Below are 18007 nucleotides of genomic sequence, written 5' to 3'. Positions count from 1 at the left end.
AATTGTACCCATATATCCACCACTCTTTATATTACCATCCTGCTTTGTTTTTACCTATGACACTTATCATCATCTAAATCATATATATATATATATATATATTTATTTATTTATTTATTTATTTACTTTTTGGCTTGTCGATAAACTCTTTCTGCTCATAAGACTGTAATCTCAATGAAACAAGGAATTTTTGTATGTCCTTTTTTTCTCTGTATCCTCAGTGCCTACAGAACTGCCTGGTACTTAGCTATATTCAATAAATATTTCTTTAAGACATTATTATTTGATCGATGCCTATCATCCCCACTATAATCTAAGCTTCCATAAGGAAAAGAATATGTCCTCTTTTGGCTCACAATCGTATACCCAGGGAATAGGTCCCAAAAAATATGCATTTATTTTGTAGAACCTCAATAAATACATATTAAACAATTATACCCATTCCCCTATATTACATAATCTTACAAAGAAAGAACATTTCTTTCACAACAGTGGTACAGAGTGACAATATTAGAGCAACAGTATCATAAACAGACATTAAATCAATATTTCAGTTATCACACCTCAGAAATGATGGTGATTTATTTACGCGGGTTGTTTATTACTTTCGTTGAAAAAAGAAGAGTCTGAAAAATACTAACTTGAGTTTCCTTTATTTTTCTCCACTTATGATAGCCTTTAACAAATATATAAAAATGAACCTAGCAACATAAATCAGCATCATTCACCTCAGATGAAAAGTATTTAAGAAACAGAAATAAGTGAACACCTCGAATTAAAACTCAAGTAGTTATTAACCATTCCTATCTAAATAACTGAATGTATTTTTCTTCATAAAACTGAGTCTATCAGTATACACTAACCCTTGAACAATGCTAGGGTTAGGGGTAATGACCTTTTACACAGTTAAAAAAATCTGTGTATAACTTCTGACTCCTGCAAAACTTAACTACTAATGTAGCCTACTATTGACCAGAAGCCTTATCAATAACATAAACAGTCAATTAACACATATTTTGTAAATTATATGTATTATAGACATTATTCTTACAGTAAAGAAAGCTAAGAAAAGGAAATTTCATTAAGAAAATCACAAGAAAAAATACACGTACAGTACTGTACACATTTATTGAAAAAAAAAAAAAGCATGTTTAAGTGGACATCCACAGTTCAAACCCATGTTGTTCAAGAGTCAAATGTAGTTTATTTTCTATTTTCAACTAAATCTATTAATTGCAGTGCTTGATTTGTTAAAATGCAGTTAAGGCAACTTTTAAATTGAATTCAAATTTGTATATGATTTGTGGCTTTTTGTGACAATGAATTTGTCAGGAGAGCTGAAAACAATCAAAGATTAATAATGTGTCCTGTTTCCCTGCCAGTATCAACAGAACATGCATGTTGGGTAATTTTTCCCAAGTGTGATGAGGGATTTGCACTTTTCCACTCATACTGTACTTTGCTTGCAGCTAATAGTATGCATTAGCATGGAGGTGGGCTGAGGTTAACAGTGTAAGCATGACTAAATAAACTGGCCCACACAGGAACTGAATTCATAAATGTGACTACATTCATATGGTGCTTCAATCAACTGAATTAAGCAACCATAGTTAATTAAAGATCTAAAGCTCTCTACCACTCACACACCTCTAACCTACAAGTCAACCATTCATTGTCTTTCTGCATCATTGAAACACCTCTGGTTTCATAATGGGCTAATTAACAGTCAGTACCATAAAATAGCCATAAAAAACTACATTACATAGTTTTTCCTTACTGTTTTACTCAGCATTACCTGAGCGTGCTAATAAAATCGTTGTCTTCCTATATTGACAATTTCATGAATAATAGAAACACCAAAACTATCACTAATTGTAACACAATCTGATTGGCTTAAAGAAGCAGCAAAGTGTAATAGAAAGGCAAACTGGATTTCAGACCCTTGAGGGTTTAACTTCTGGCTTTGCCTCTTACTGTCGTGTGACCCTTGTGCAACTTGGCTTCTCTCACCCATAATTTTCTTACCTAACAAAATAGAATAACGATATTACTATGAGAATTAAATGACCTGATGGATGTTAAATGCCTGGCATATAGTAACCAGTCAATGCATTTTATTATTACAGACACATTACTCTGGAAGCTGTTTCAAAAACAGATTAAATACGTCAAAAATGGAGAAAGGGAAACTAGCAAAGGGTTTGCTGCAATAACCCTGGTTTCAAAAACAAATTCAAGAGACACTAAGGAGACACACAGTTGGTAGTTGTTGTGCATGTGGTGACAGGGAGTGGTGAAATTAGTGTCATGTGGGGAAGAGGTGACTAAGAAAGAGTCTAAAGTGGCTTTCAGGAAGAGTATTTTCTCCAGAGTTCTAGAAGAGGGAGCAGTGGTAAAGCCAGCAAACCTTACACAAAGCATTGTCTTTATGCTAAAATTCAGAGTTCCCAGACTCTGAACGCTAAATCCCTGGGAATTAGATTTACTGTAGAAAAAATATGTAAATGTATATGAACTCCAAGATTCCTTGTAAATAAAATAAATATTATTCCTCTTGTATACTTTACCACTATTTTTCTAATTCATGTCAATGCTATAGTGATTAGTAAATGACAGTTTCTTACACAGGCATTTTTCAAAAGTAACTTTTTGTTATTATTTATACTTTATAATTGTCAAGTATCATGCCATGTTTTGGTAAGTGGGCCAGAATAAAATTCTCTCCTTTTATTTTTTTTAAGAAGAATCCTTGCTCTTGAAAAAGGATGCTAATTATGCATACCAGTTCTTGGTAACCACCTTCCAATTTCATAAATTTTTCTGATTGTTTGAGATTTAAAAAATGCAGCCACAATGCAGAGGAATTGCGCAGAAAGCCATGGACTATCCTACTGTATCCAAACAACATCCTATTTGTTTAGTAATTGTTTTTCTTTGCATCAATTATTTTGATTGCTGTGACTGTTGCCATAAATATTTGTACACATCTGGACATAATTCTGTAGCACTCATTCCCCTGTTAAAACCTCTACTCATCCCAAAGGAATTCCAACAAATACTTGAATGAAAATTCCTCCAGGTAATTGCAATAAAATCTGTATTCCCTGTGAAAGGATTTAGCTTATAGGTTAAGAGGATACTAACATTCATCTAGAAACAGAGGGAAATACTAAACAGAGAGACGAGTTATAAACATTGCCTGCCTGCCATTTTGACGTAGCCAAGACATTAATTATTGGATCTGTATTTTCAGTTGGGTTATATGTAGCAAAGACAGTATCATCCAAGTCAGTAAGGATATGGGAAAATAATTGTTACCCGTTCATCTTTCACCACCAACCCATCTTACAGCTTATTTAACAGCTCTTCGAAGCAGATAAGATTTTTTTAAATACTCAACAATTCAACAATTATTTGAATAGGATGATAGTTTTGCTTATTTTATTTTTTTTCGGGAAGCCTGGAACAAGAGTATTTCTAACCCAGTTAAGCCAATTAGAATATGCATTTCCCTTCTTTACCCACTCTATCACCACCACTACCATCACACACATCCCCCACATTTTTATTTAGAAATAATTTGGTGGAGTTTAATATTTGGAAGAAATTTTTACCACACGTTATGCATTTTCAGCTCTACAGCTGTGCATTTTGAAACCAAGTACGACAGTTGGCAGAGTTTTGATCTTGGTAAAAATAGCAGAGGTGAATTTGAGACGAGCTCTAACTACCGTACAGAGGTCTTATGCAGACCCAAATTTAGCAGAAAACTCAGAGGACTAAAAGTCAGGAAGCCACGCTTAAATCCAGCTTGGCTACAACTGATGCCTAACCTGAGCCCGGTCACTTTGATAATCTGTGCCTTCGATTAATGGCGCAAAATGAGAAACTAACACTGGATGATATCTACAGTCTCTTGCAGCTATTGACTTCAGTGTTTTTCTGACTGCTTGTACATTCTTTGAATATCCTGCACATTTTCTATTTTCCCAGGCAAGAGACAGCCAGGCTTAGCACTATTCTGGTCCTAAGAAAGTGCCTAGGCCTCACCTAAGAAATGTAAGTTTAGATTCTTCTTTTGCATTACTCTATGATAAAAACTTAATTCAAACACTTATTTTGCCAAAGATGTGTGAAAAATACATATGAAAATGTGAGTACAAAGAGGCTATATGCATAAGCCATATCAAAACTCCTAGTTGACTGAATAAAATCAGTGAAATAGCTGAAATATTTATTGAAGGGATAATTGGAATAAATGATCCACATAGTAAAAAATGTTAGTTGAAAAGTTAAAACAGAGCAATAATTACTGAAGTGTATTTATTCCACAAGGTGTTAACTGCATTCCTGTTTAAAACAAAAGGTGACTATCGTGGTTCAATTACTTTGGGACTAGGTGGGTTAAATGAGTTAAGTAATTTTTTTCATTTTTCTTTCTTTCTTTCCTTCTTTTCTCTTTCTTCTTTCTTTCTTTTTCTTTTTTCTTTCTTTTCTTCCTTTTCTTTTCTTTCTTTCCTTTCTTTTCTTTCCTTCCTTTCTCTTTCTTTTCTTTTCTTTCTCTCTTTCTCTCTCTCTCTCTCTCTTTTTCTCTTCTCTTCTCTTTTCTTTTCCTGCAGGATTTCTGAAAATATGGTATAAGGTTTTTTTCTAAACTCATAGACCATGGAAGCCTTCTTCCCCAGAACATCTCATGGGGTCAGTGTGAAGAAAAGACCCTTCAAGATATGCTAAGATAAATTAGAGAAAAAATCTATTGACAAAACGTGTCAATCTGCTTTCCGAAATTCACTGATGAATTAACATCGCTTTTAAGAGACATATATAAATTCGATGTCAACTTGTGATTTTATTCAGCCAGAAATAAAATCATTTGTTTCAAACTGATATTTGTCAAATGTCTTGATGGTTCTAAAAATCCCTGTTATTATATTCCAATACAAATATGTTATGTGTACCTTTTGAAAGTAGGCTTTGATATTTATAGCTGGAAGAGATGAATAGAAATGAGAGAAAAATGATTTTTAAAGTGATCTATGTTTGTCTTCCATGGAATTTTTTCCTTCTTTTTAAAAAGAAGTTTCTTGGCCAACTCTGGCATCTCTCAAGAAACTAAAAGCCAGGGTAAACCAGGAGCCTGCTATAACACTTCATTCTTATGTATCATTTAAAAGGCATGTATGCTTTGTGTGATTCCAAAAACACCAGGCATACTGAGAAAGGGGGTTATGTTAGGAACCCATAAATAATGTTTCATCTTGTCATTTAAGCTTGACAAAGAAACCTCGTGGAAGAAAAAAGGGTACATTTTAGAATAAGGTGTCCTATCGTGTTAATATATTGAAGACTTCAAGCTTACAACCAAAAAGATAAGAGTCTATATAAAAAATAAAAATAAATAAATAAATAAATAAATAAATAAACAAACAAACAAACACTTATTTAAAAATATTGAGATTGACTTTTTTGCAGAAATGATGGTTGAGAGGGCTGTCCATAAGGGTACTAAGTACAGAAAGTGTTTGAAGTACTAATGTAAAACAGAGAGTCTTCTCTTTCTCTAAGAACAAAACTAAAGGAAAAGGCTTAAAGTTAGCAGGATAGATTTTATTGGGGTATTTTGCATATAGTAGGTATATCAATTTAAGACTAAAAATATTCACCCATGTCTAACAGGGCTTTAACATGCACCTGCCAGGGAGTAGTATACAGGAGACTGAAACCAATCCTGGATAAAACTTACAGAAAAAAAGGAACAGAGGCACACATATTTAGTTCAAGGCTGATGTGCCAGAATCAAAGAAAAATATAACAATGAGGACATCACACTGTTAGTCACTTATATTCCCCTTGGCTCAGAGCTTGTAGACTTATGGCCAAGTACCAGAACATGGAAGTATCTACTAAGAACAAGTGAAAACAAGAACTGCTGGCACATATATGGAGCACACAAGACAACTGCAGCATTGCAGCTAGTCTTATCCCCCACAGTAAGAGGGATTGGTGGCTGATGCTATGATAAATTCATCAACACACTCAGCAATAGGCACTGGAAGCCTGTGCACAAACGCTGTAACTTCTAAAATCACCTGCAACTTTTCATTGGTAGCAAGGTTGCTGTTTTTGATACCAGAATATAGTAAACATACTATATAGAGTCAAGGTAAGAGAGAAAGAAAACAGAACATAGGCTGCCACTGGGTAATTAAAGAATAATTTTGCTGATTGTTGATGACACGCATCTTTAGAACGCTATAACTGTTTATAGACATGCAAGCGAGGGTGGTCTTAAACAGTGAAGAGGAGCAGGGTCACAGAAATGCCAATTTTCGACAATCATAATATTCTAATTTATCCCCATGCTTGTGTGACCTGAAAGTCAACAATTACATAAGAAAGAATTACATAATATTGAAAATGCTTTTATTGGATAGAGCCTTGGTTGGCTCTGGCAGTATTTGTAAACAATGGAAAATCTCTTTAATTGAATTGGTTTAACTTTGCTCCATCGTGAGAAGTTGTGAATTTGATAACCTATTAAGGTCATCTCTCTAATCACCATGAATGTTTTTAATAAACACTGAGTTTTTTTTTCACCTGATTCACATAGGTCAGAGTGCTTTGGCTTAGTCCTACTTAAATGTTATTATTTTCAAACTACATATTATAGAATATAATAAAACTGCATTTAAATAGCCATAATTATCATCTACTTTAGTATTTTTAACATCAACAAATAACTTTTATATAGATAGCTTGAATTTCAATTTAATGCTAGGTATTTTCTAAGTTCCTTTACTTAGTCATGCTGTTCTGTAAAAAGAAGCAGATAAGAAAACAAACATATCGAACTGGCCAAAGACAAGCAATCATAGAGTGATAAAGCTGGGTCCAGAACTGACATCTCCAGACCACTAGTCCAAGCCAACTCACTGAACTACACCAGTCCAAGCCCTCTCCAGCACTTTCTCCCAATCTGTGAGTTACTTCAACAAGCTCAAATGTTATCCATACCACTCCACCAAAAAATCTAAAACAATGTTTTTTTAAAAAAAAACTACATGACCAAGAAGCACCGGACAGTGAAATCTCCCTAGGGGTTTAAATTCCTTTAAAGTAAAAGATACTTTTGACTTTGAGTTTTCAAACTTTGCTTTGTTAGTGTCTGTAATGAAATGAATGCCAAAATTGATTTATTTGTTTCTCTTATGAATGTTCTTACAAAACAATCAAGCCATAATGCTGCTCTTTCCATGAGTTGCACAACCCACTACCCGGCCAGAAGACAGAAGGTTGTTCCCCATGGAGGTCCAGTTATCCTGTTATTTTATGCCCCCAGCACATGGAAAGACCACATTCCAATTCACAAATGGCCACAAGAACTAATTCACTGTAGGACAGAAAGGTACAACATGGGGAAAAAAGACTTTCACAATAGTTAGAAAATTTGTTTCTTCCTTGAGGAGGCAAATTTTAAAGTTATTTCCCTTGTTGGTCAGTCATAGAGACACAAACATATACTCACGCAAAAACTTATCCAATCTACTTCCTCATAAAAATAATCTCATTAGCCTCAGTCAGGAAAATTTCTTTGAGAATTGCTTTTGAAGATCAACTCAAATAACTAAACCTAATTCTATCTAAAGTCAAAAATTACAAGAATGATGAAGATAACTACCATGCCATGATATCTGAAAATCCCTATAGTCTGTGTTACTGTTCATTAGGGAAAAGTTTATATGTCTCCAACACAAAAGAAACTACTCAGATGTTATTATTTATAATTATCTTCTCTTTAAAAATTAAATGGGCTATAATCCTTCCTTTTCCTAATATTCTTCAGTATGTGAACAAAATGATTCATATTAAACCCATATTAGCTTTGTACTATCACAGATTTTTCTTCTTTTTTGCTTCGTTACGTCCCTTATGGCAGGACTTTAATGTAACTTTATTAAATTCAAAAGACAGTTTTTGAAATAAGATATTATACATCCAAAGAGCCTTCATATTGAATTCATCCAAAGAATGCAAGACATGATATTGTTAAAGCTTTGCAATGAATGCTATGAGCCACATAGAACTATTTGGCCTTCTCCATGATTATACTTGACAGTATTATCTAAACCAAAATGTCCAGGATAATGAGAAGCTCTTTCGATCTATTAGGTTTTAAAAGACATTTTAGATAAAACTGTAGACACAGCTTATATATAGCAAATATACTACACATGTATTTATGCATATATTTTAAACATTCTTTTCAGAGGGAACTTCTCTTTCTTATTTTTCTAATCACACAGAAAATTAGATTTTATTTTGAATGTAATAAAACCTACATTCTAGGTATGTGTGATGAAAGGTTTTAGATAACACAAAACAAAGAAGAAATTCATCAATATCGTTTATCCTAAGTAACAGCTAGAAAAAATAATTTTTTAAATTTATTCAAAATTCTTTTGCTTTAGTTCCTAAACTACCTAGAGTTTCAAAGTCCTAACATTTTAGTCCTGAGTTTTCACCTGTTAGCTTTCAAGGTTTTCATGGGACACAGGATCATAGAAAGAAAGCCTGCAGGTAGAATCTCTTAGAACTGACTTCACAGGCGGTAAGTAATTATACAGCAGAATTTTTGCTTTGGGATGAGGGGTAATATATATTAAAAATATAGCCTAGCTCTAGACAGTAACCATCCTAGGAAGATCCCCCAGCAGAAAATGGGGCACTATATATGTCTTTTACTCCCTCTGCTGGTTGGTTTTATAAAATAAAGAATGGGTGCTTTGATCTCTTTCCAGAAATGCCGAGACATTTCAATTTTCCAAGACTTTCAGAATTTGGATGTCAAGACTTGTCTATTTGGTTTGTTATGATTGAGTTGCTGAGTCTTTGCTTGTATAAATTATAACTGAGTGTGAAATATTATAAATACCATGAAAATGGAAGTTACAGTAGAGTAACAGTTCAGAGGTTATTGAGCATGGCATAAATGGCATTCTCATCTTCAAATAATATGATCTTAAAGAGAGTCAAAGCACTTATATATAAAATTACTTAAGACTAAGATGGCATATAATTAAAGACTGAATTGTATGGCATTGACTACTTGAAGACTTTGGAGAATAGAAAAATTTAATAAACAAGAGATAGGAGTTATACTGAGATTCAAAAATAACTAATATAGAACACAAGCTACAATATAATAGCGATGGTTGTTGAGGGAGCAAGATACATTATCATTAGTAATATACTCTTTTGACTTTTCTATCCCAACACAACCTTCTTCCTATACATATAATTGCAAACAATAGCAATAACAACAACATAAAGATAATACTTATATTCCAAATGAAAACATGTGACTCCTCTTCTCTCAAGTGAATATTCAGAATTATTCAGTCACCATACAGTCCTTCTGTATCTAGTTCAGTCACAAGCCAGTTTTGATATTCTGCTATCTACGGATCAAATAATAAAGTTAATCACCATAATACGCTCTCTATAAATTACTAGAAGATGTACTTAAGACTACTATGGGATCCTTCCTTAATGAGACAAAACTTCCTTTATTCAAGAACTCTGAGTCTATGATCTGATTCAGCATAGGCAAGTGTGGAAGAGGCCAAAAATTTCCACTGTGGTGATTTTTTGAGCCACTGCCAAACTTAGAGGTTTGTCTGTTTGTTTGTTTGTTAAGTAAGACTTCTGTGGAATATTCTAGAATCCCCCTGGTCAATCAGACACTTCCAAAGTTTTCTACATGTTAAACCTTATTATTACCACTCTCATTCTGCTGATAATTGTGGGAACAACACCATTTTGCTTGGCTAATTAAGTGCTGCTATTTGACCTTAGCCAATATGAGATGCCAATATATGTGGTATTATAGCTCCCACTAGAGATGACAGCCACTGCAGTCGTTTTCAAGAATGCTGCGCTCCTCTTGCCAGTGAATTTCTTAATGTCTATTGAAGAAAGTGTTTTCTATATTCTCTTGAGGAGCAAAGCTAGGAGATATCAAATCTACCTAAGTCCTTTAGATTTATCCTTCTACAAGATATCAATTTATTTCTGTCATTTTAACTTCATTTGGCATATTCCATTGATTAGTCCAGGTTTAAGGCAATCAGCCAAATAATCAATTAGAACCATTTCCAGATGCACAAGCTAGTACATTGAATCTATTTATGTATTTCTGCATTTATTAATGTATTTACTCATTCACTCAATGAATATTTATTCAGTTGTCACTAGGTAACTGACAATATTCTAGGTACTGGAAATACAGCAGTGGATAAAAGCAAACAAAACTCTGTTTTCCTGGAATCATTTGATGAGGAAGAGGGAAAGACAACGAACAAATATTTTTAAATATTTGCATTGGAAGAGTGCATTGGAAGATGATTAGGTTAGTGCTGTAGAAAGAATCAGGGCCGATTAAGAGAGACTGGGAGCACTGGACTGTGTAACTTTAAGTAGGGGGATCAGATCAAGCAACTCAGAAAATGACATTGAGCAAAGACATTTGAAAGAGGTGAAGCAGTGGGCACTGCAAGTATCTGAGAAAGTGCATACCAGGCAGAGGCCACAGCAAGTGCAAAGGCCCTGAGACTTGTTTAAGACCATAGAGGAGGTCAGTGGTACCAGAACAGAATAAGCAAGCTGAAGAATAATTGTTAGTGTTCTACATTCAGATAGGCAATTGCAAAGAATTTACAACTTACACCAAAATCATTATGTGATAGGAATGCACACTTTTTTAGTAAATAGATTGACTGAAAAAAGAGAAATCTAAACTACACATGATATTACCAAAAGTGGTCATAGGTATTCTATTCTTTAAATTATGCAGAGAAAAATCCCTTTTAGTCTTGAGACTTTCTAGCATTTTACTGTTTTTGAAACAGGATGAATGTGATAGCCACTTAAGATCTTTTTCAGTCCAAATATTCTAGAATTGATGAATCTTCTATTTCATCCAAAATCCTGCTAAATGATGTATAAATGGGAAGAAATGTCAAGACAACCAGAACAGTAAAGTAAAAGATGAGGAGAATTATTCATTATTTTTAAATAACAGAGAAGGAAAGAAATAGGATGATAATAGTCATTATTCTACACAACATTTATCAAGCAATTACTGGACCCAGGGAACTGTGCGTACTTTATAAACATTATATTTATTTTATAGAGTAGGAAATACAGGTTCAAAAAATTAAATAACGTGCCCAAATTTACACATATAGGGAGTTACTGAGCCAGAATTTGAACTGAAGCCTGTCTGATGCCAAAGTATATGCTTTTACTTTATACTGCCTTCCTAAAATATAAATGAATACTTATAGATATCCTTAGCTCTGGCAGTTACAATCAATGGTGTAGATTTAGAGGGTAATGTTATACATGACATCATTTCCATAAAAGCAGAGATGCCAGCTGATGTCTGGTACATCTATTTACACTAACTTTGCAATATTATATTACATTTTTATATTTTGTAAAAAACTACTCCAAGATTTAGTAACAGTTTGTTATCATTATTTATTTTTGTTAATATTTAAAATTTTAAAAGAAAATGTTTTTCCCAATGATTCAGAACTTTATGAAGAAATCATACCCTAGATTACATGAATTTTATATGCACATAGAGGAAAAATATAGAGAACAGAAAAAAAAATATTTCAGAGTCTAAATATCAGGGAAAAAATTCCTTAAGAAGTTGACCTTCCTTGTTAATTATACCAAGGACCAGTTTAAGCCAATGACAGGCAACTCAGGTAGGAGAATCTCTTTTTTTTCTCTGTATCTTTCACACCTACTCACTCAAAACACTTCTCACACATATCACCTCCTCCTTGTAGTTCCTTCTCATTCTCTCATTCTCTCATTCTCTCTCTCTCTCTCTCTCTCTCTCTCTCTCTCTCCCCTCCCCCCAATATTTCTTCAGCCTGATACCTTTTCTTCTTATCTATTCTTCATTTCAAGTTCATCATTTCAAGTTCATTATTCTTGGTATGGCTTTAAAGTTTTCCAAGTTTCTTCCAAGTCATCCTTATAAATGCTTAAACACTTGACCTTTGAGATATCCATCAATCCCTAACTGTTTGGTAATATGTTGCTTTTAGATCAAACATGACTTGGTAACCATACATACTGTAAAACCTGTATATAGGATCCGATGAACTGGGGAGAGAAAGAAACAGATGTTCAGAAATATAGGAGGAGGTGTAATCCTTGAGAAAATAAAATTTTCATGTCTCAATCTGTTACTCATAGCAACTTCTCCATGCAACCTGTAAATAATTGTCAAAAGATTTTACTTTATTTTCCTTGGAGGTAAACTTTCTAAATTGTTCAGATATGATTTATTTAGGCTACTCACAATTTTTTTTATCTGAATTCCTTAAATGAAAAACTAATAAGTCAAATCATAATCATTTCTTTCAATCATCATCAAAGTAAAAGCTAGTAGTTTCCTGGATAAGAATGTAGAGAATAGAAACAAAATACCAGGCAGTATTAATTAACAATAGTGTAAGATAAAACAAAATAGCTTAACTGATAATAATGACACTTAAATATAGTTTCCTTAAATCAGTGATTAGTGTCCTTTTTTTTCCTCAGAACAAATGAACCTTCCCAACACTGACTATATAGACATCAACTATCCACAGCAAAGAGGCGGTGAAACAAGACAACCAAGACAAGCAATGGTTCTTACATAAATGACTGGTTTACATCTGCGTAAGGAAAAAGAAAAGATGTTTGTACTCTTTTGTAAATATAGCACCTATAAGTAAGTATAAAGATAGAAAAACACATTACTCCAAAGCCCCAAAATAACATTGATCACAACTCAGATGCATCTTGGAGAGGGGGGGTGCAGGGAGTTAAAAGGTAAGAAGAGCTCTTCTATTAGCTCTGGCAAGTGTGCTGTTTATTTAAGAGTACAACCCATATTTAAGAGAAGCAATCTATAATTGCTTCTTAAAAAACAGGTAGCAACGGAGTACATTAACTGTCAACAAACATCTGCGAAAGAGGTAATTAACACTGTAAGGCTCCTAGAACTCAAAATGGACAATCAGCCATGTAGTAGCACAGCAAATATTTTGCTGGAACATCAAACCATCTTAGGTTTGTCTGAAATTTTCCTGAGTTAAACACTCCTGGTTTATAATGTAAATTGCTTCATAAAAGTGTAAACTGTCAAAAGTTCACACTATTGGATGTTTTTTAAAAATCAAGGTCATTAGAATATTTGCAATCAAATTCCACGTTTACATGTCCAAAAACAAACCGGTAACAGAAAGGGAGAAACAACTAAACAGCCAGAACAGCTGTCACAGAATCCATCTTCTAAAGCCCTAAAGTAATCATAGAGGAAACCACCCAGCATCTATTTGTGATTATTTTAAACACCTCTGCAACAGATTTTTAAACCATAGCTTTGGGGCCCATATTTGAAAGTGACACTTATACTCAGAACAGAAAGAAAAGTCAGGGGACAATCTACACCGAGTCAGGAATAGAAGAAAGAGAGAAAGACTTTAAAAAGAACAAAGAATACAAGCATAGAAGTTGGAGTCCACTTAGATTAAGCAGCAAACTAAACTATTTTACTAACCCCAAGTTTTTTGTTCTTGTAATACATTGGATTACCTCAACATTAACCTGTAGATAAAAGCCATAAGATTCTTTTAAGGGACTAAATTTAGAAAGGAGAAAACTAAAGAAACCAGGGACCCTAGATGTCTGATGATCTCATAAGAAGGAGAAATGGGGCACTACAGAAGAAAAAACTGGTTCATGATCAGGAGGTTGGAGTTATTGAAGGCAATCTTCCATTTCCCTTTTTATATCTAGGACACTTCTTACGTATAGTATTCAATTGGCTTCTAACAATTCCCTAACGACCCATTTCTTTTCAGGAAGGGCTTAGGTGTGTGTTGTATTCACCTAGATACTAACGCTCATTTCAGCGTTCCGTGAAGCTGTTTTTCTATGTATCTGTACATATATGTAATGGGAGGTCTATAGAAATATGCACATTAATTTTACAGATTTGAAATTGTGACACACTAACATGATGCTTGCATTATAATGTTAATTTTATACTGCTTGAGTTTTCTGCTCAATTGTGCTAGTTCTTGAGCTTCTTTTGGCATAAAGGTATAAATTAAAAATTAGTATACACTCATCATCATTATAAAGGAAATGTAAATCAAAACCACAATGAGATACTCTCCAGGATGGTTATACTTATTTTTAAATGAAAAATAACAAGTGTTGGGGGAAATTGTGGCAAAATCAGAACCCTCACACATTGCTGGTAGGAATGTGAAAGAGTGTAGCCACTATTTTTGACGGTTCCTCAGAAAGTTGAAGACAGAGTTACCATATTACCCAGCAATTCCATAGCTAAGAATGTACCCCAAAGAAAACATGTTCACACAAAAACTTGTAGCAATATCATTCATGATAGCAAAAAGTGGAAACAACTTAAATATCCATCAACCGATGAATGAATAAACAAATGTGGTATATACAATGAAAAATTATTCAGCTGTAAAATGTATTGGCAGTACTGATACATGCTACACAACGATAAGCCTTGAAAATATTATGCTAAGTAAAATAAGCCAGACACAAAGGCTATATACATTGCATGATCCCATTTATATGAAATGTTAAGATTAGGCCAGTCCACAAAGACAGAAAGCAAATTCATAGTTACTAGGGTTTGCGGCAAAGGAGAATTAGGTATAGGGTTTATTTATCAGCTGATAGAAATGTTCTAGAATTAGTGGTGATAGCTGCACAATATTGTTAACATACTAAGATCCATGGTAGGGTATACTTTAGTTAAAATGGTAAATTTTATGTTTTTTAAAAATTTTATCTCAATAAAAAAGAAGAAATCATTATATGTACATTTTGTCTCCATGCTACCATTTTCTAAGTCCACTGTGTTAAAACGGTCCCACAGATAAATAAATGCATTCAAAAGGTGAATAAATGTTCAACTCTCTAATCTAACCAGCAGGACTTCTTCTGAATACTTCATATTGTTTGAATTCCCAAATGAATACATTTTACTTTACTCAACCCTGTAAAGTATTTGAAGAAATGTAAGACTTCAGTGCAGAGCATTTTACTTACATGATAATAATCTACCATTCCACTCATTCCTTTTGGCACAGGACAAACTTTTTTCTAATGGCCCACATAATCTTAGAAAACAGAAGGAAAGAAAGATAAAAATCACAGACTAATTTCATATAGGTCTAATACAGTTGGTCAATATTAATTGTCCCTTCTATGTGATATGTTTTAAAGGAGAGTAACTCAGAAGAGTTAAGTATTTTCTAAGCAGGAAACTCCAATTTCCCTTCTTTAAACAGGCACTGCTACCATTAACTTTTAAACTGCCTTTAAAATTTTTTAAGGATTTAATTATATAAGATTTTTTAAAATCTCGTTAACATAAAGAATTAAACATTAAAACACATTATTTTAGGGTTAATGGATGTAGCATTTTGCTATTAGTTTAACTTTTAATAAAAAATAATAGTGGTTATTTAACAATTCATTAGCAAAAACCAAAACATTATTGTAATCACCTAGGTAATGTCTGTGTTTGCTGTATCCTTGCAAATCAAAATTGTTCCTCATCTGAAGTGGCAACAGAGTGACAGGATAGTACTTGCACCTGACTGTTGTGAAGCACCTGAACGCAGACAGAAACAGGGCGTGAAGAGGGGAGGCAAGCACTTAACAATGCAGAAATCTACCGAGGCCATTCTATCACCGTGCTTTTGGACTTCTGAAAGAAATCATCTGTACCTGCCTGGCACAGGTTCCTGACTCTTCACACTAACTTCTACCCTGATGCAGTTATGTTGCTAATGGATAAAGGAGAGCTGGCACCTGCCTCGGTATTGGCCAAACCTGAGAAAGAAGGGTGAGGAGGAAAAAAGAGAAAGAAAAGAAAAAGAAAAGAAAAGGGAGTGAACAGGAGAGAGGGCCTCTTCCGGACTGCAGTGGGTTTAGGAACAATTTTTTAGTCAGATTTGCCCCTCTAACTTCATTTGTATAAGTGTCAGTAGAATAGAGTTCTTGATTTGAGCACCCAGCATTCCCTCCTCTCCACTGGGCATCAATAAACAGTACCTCATGCCATCCCTCTTCTGAGTATAGTGATTTCCCTCATGTGACATGGTTCCCCCGGAGTCGTCAGTCATAGTAAATCAGCCTCCTCACCCTTAAAAAATAAAAATAAAATGTACTCTCACATACTAACACATATGTAGAGGTGGACACATGAACTGAGTGAGATCGGCTAGTTAAATGTTTTGGGGGGATTTAAACTCTAAAGAGGACACCCACAGGGAGAGAGAGTAGCACCCAAAGATTTGGGTCTCAAGTTTCTGAGGTGATGATGTCTATAGCTTCTCAAATTGCTTCGCCTAAGGCCTGATTTATTAAATCTTCCATTAACTCTCTGAGCAATCCACTAATACCCAATCCATGCCTTTTCCTTGTTTAGCTTAGTCAGAGTCAATTTCCTTTGCATAGAGCAAAAAAAAAACCCAAAAAACAAAAAACAAAAACAAACAAACAAAAAACTTTAACTGATGTGGCCAGATGCATGTTTAGAGCATTTTGAGGCAAATGTAGTTTGAAGAAATGCCCTTGGACTTGCGGGGGTGAGGAATGGTGGTAAAAACTCCCAGTCTTGGGTTAACCTTGATTTGTTATGTACATCTAGAAATCAGAACACCTCTCTGAGGTCCTATTTCATAACTACAAAATAAGGAGTTGAGCTTCAGGATGTTTTTTTCCAGCTCAAAATTTATAGTTTAATGAATGAAAGGGAATTGAGTGGGAGGACAGGAGTATAATGTTTGGCATAGACTTGCTTTTTGCCAATACAACTTCAGAGGACTTGGAGGAACTTTGTTGAAAGAATTGTGGGACCCTTTAGCACTGTTGCCTTCTACCACTGAGAGGACTCTGCTATCAGTTAACAGTAGAAAAGAGCAGATGCCAACAGGGCTGATGCCACAGTCCAAAGCCACATCAATACTGACTGTAGTTGCTGCCAATAAGTGTCTGCTGCCTCAAACCTGCATGGGTGTCCTGCCGACAGCTGCCATTTCTAAAAAGATGTCAGACCGTGGTGACCTGAGGCTCTGAGGTATGTAGCCCTTATCACTTTAGTGTAACTCACTCTTAGAACTTGAGAGAGAGAGGAGACTGCCAGTTTTTGCATATATTTCTTGAAGAGAATGAACATAAGTTTCCTACCAATAAACTAGGTGGGTTTTACTCCCAGAAAATGTATGCAAGGGAAAACAGATGGATCTGTAATAATTTCTAGGCTCTAGGATCCAGTATACTGTGCCCAGGTATCTCTTCGCAGGTGGCTCAAGATGTGAAACCATGGACAACTATGCCACACTAGCACAAGAGAAAAACCGGAGTGTTAGAAGCTGTCACACTTTCTAAAGAGCCTATGGAAATGAAAGTAGTTTTCCCAGCAACAATGAGTCACCTTGCTCCAACAAATGGTATTAGTCCCAAGAAACTCTTAACTTCTAGAAAATGTGTAGTGGAAATAAAGGGAACAATAATTTGGGGCACAGCTTTAAGTTCTGCTGACCTGGTGGTTGGAGAAATTCTGCAGAGCAAAAGATGTTCTGAAACTAGGGTTTCCCAAGCTAACTAGGGCCTCCAGGAAGTAAGGGCCCAAGAAAAAGATGTGGCTAAAGTTTGGAAATACCTTCTGTATGTTCCTCTCTTCCACTGTTAAATGACATTAAAGCCTCAACTATCAAATTTCACAAATGAACAGAAGGCTCGTTAACAAGCCAAATATATAATAACAGTGTTTGTTCTCAAATTTAATTGTGACATTATCTGTGGAACCAAGAGAACGACCACACTTAGTACTTGTCAATGACTATCAAATCTGATGAAAAAGACCTAAACCACACACAGACAG

The 18007-nt window shown here is 34.5% G+C and overlaps 1 long non-coding RNA gene across 2 annotated transcripts in view; it reads right to left on the bottom strand.

Annotated features, from left to right (window-relative positions):
* The window catches only part of LOC107513204, an 83632-nt gene that overhangs the window by 11585 nt on the left and 54040 nt on the right, over positions 1-18007 (bottom strand). For both annotated transcript variants that reach the window (XR_004950554.1, XR_001597492.2), the window contains 3 exons: positions 16174-16264; positions 15624-15730; positions 15163-15233 (listed from right to left, as the gene is read on the bottom strand). This is a non-coding gene — a long non-coding RNA (uncharacterized LOC107513204). The remainder of the gene's footprint in view (positions 1-15162; positions 15234-15623; positions 15731-16173; positions 16265-18007) is intronic.

This window comes from Rousettus aegyptiacus, unplaced genomic scaffold (genome assembly GCF_014176215.1).
Source record: "Rousettus aegyptiacus isolate mRouAeg1 unplaced genomic scaffold, mRouAeg1.p scaffold_m13_p_1, whole genome shotgun sequence".
Classification (NCBI taxonomy): Eukaryota; Metazoa; Chordata; class Mammalia; order Chiroptera; family Pteropodidae; genus Rousettus; species Rousettus aegyptiacus.
This window is presented reverse-complemented; position numbering and strand designations above follow the sequence as displayed.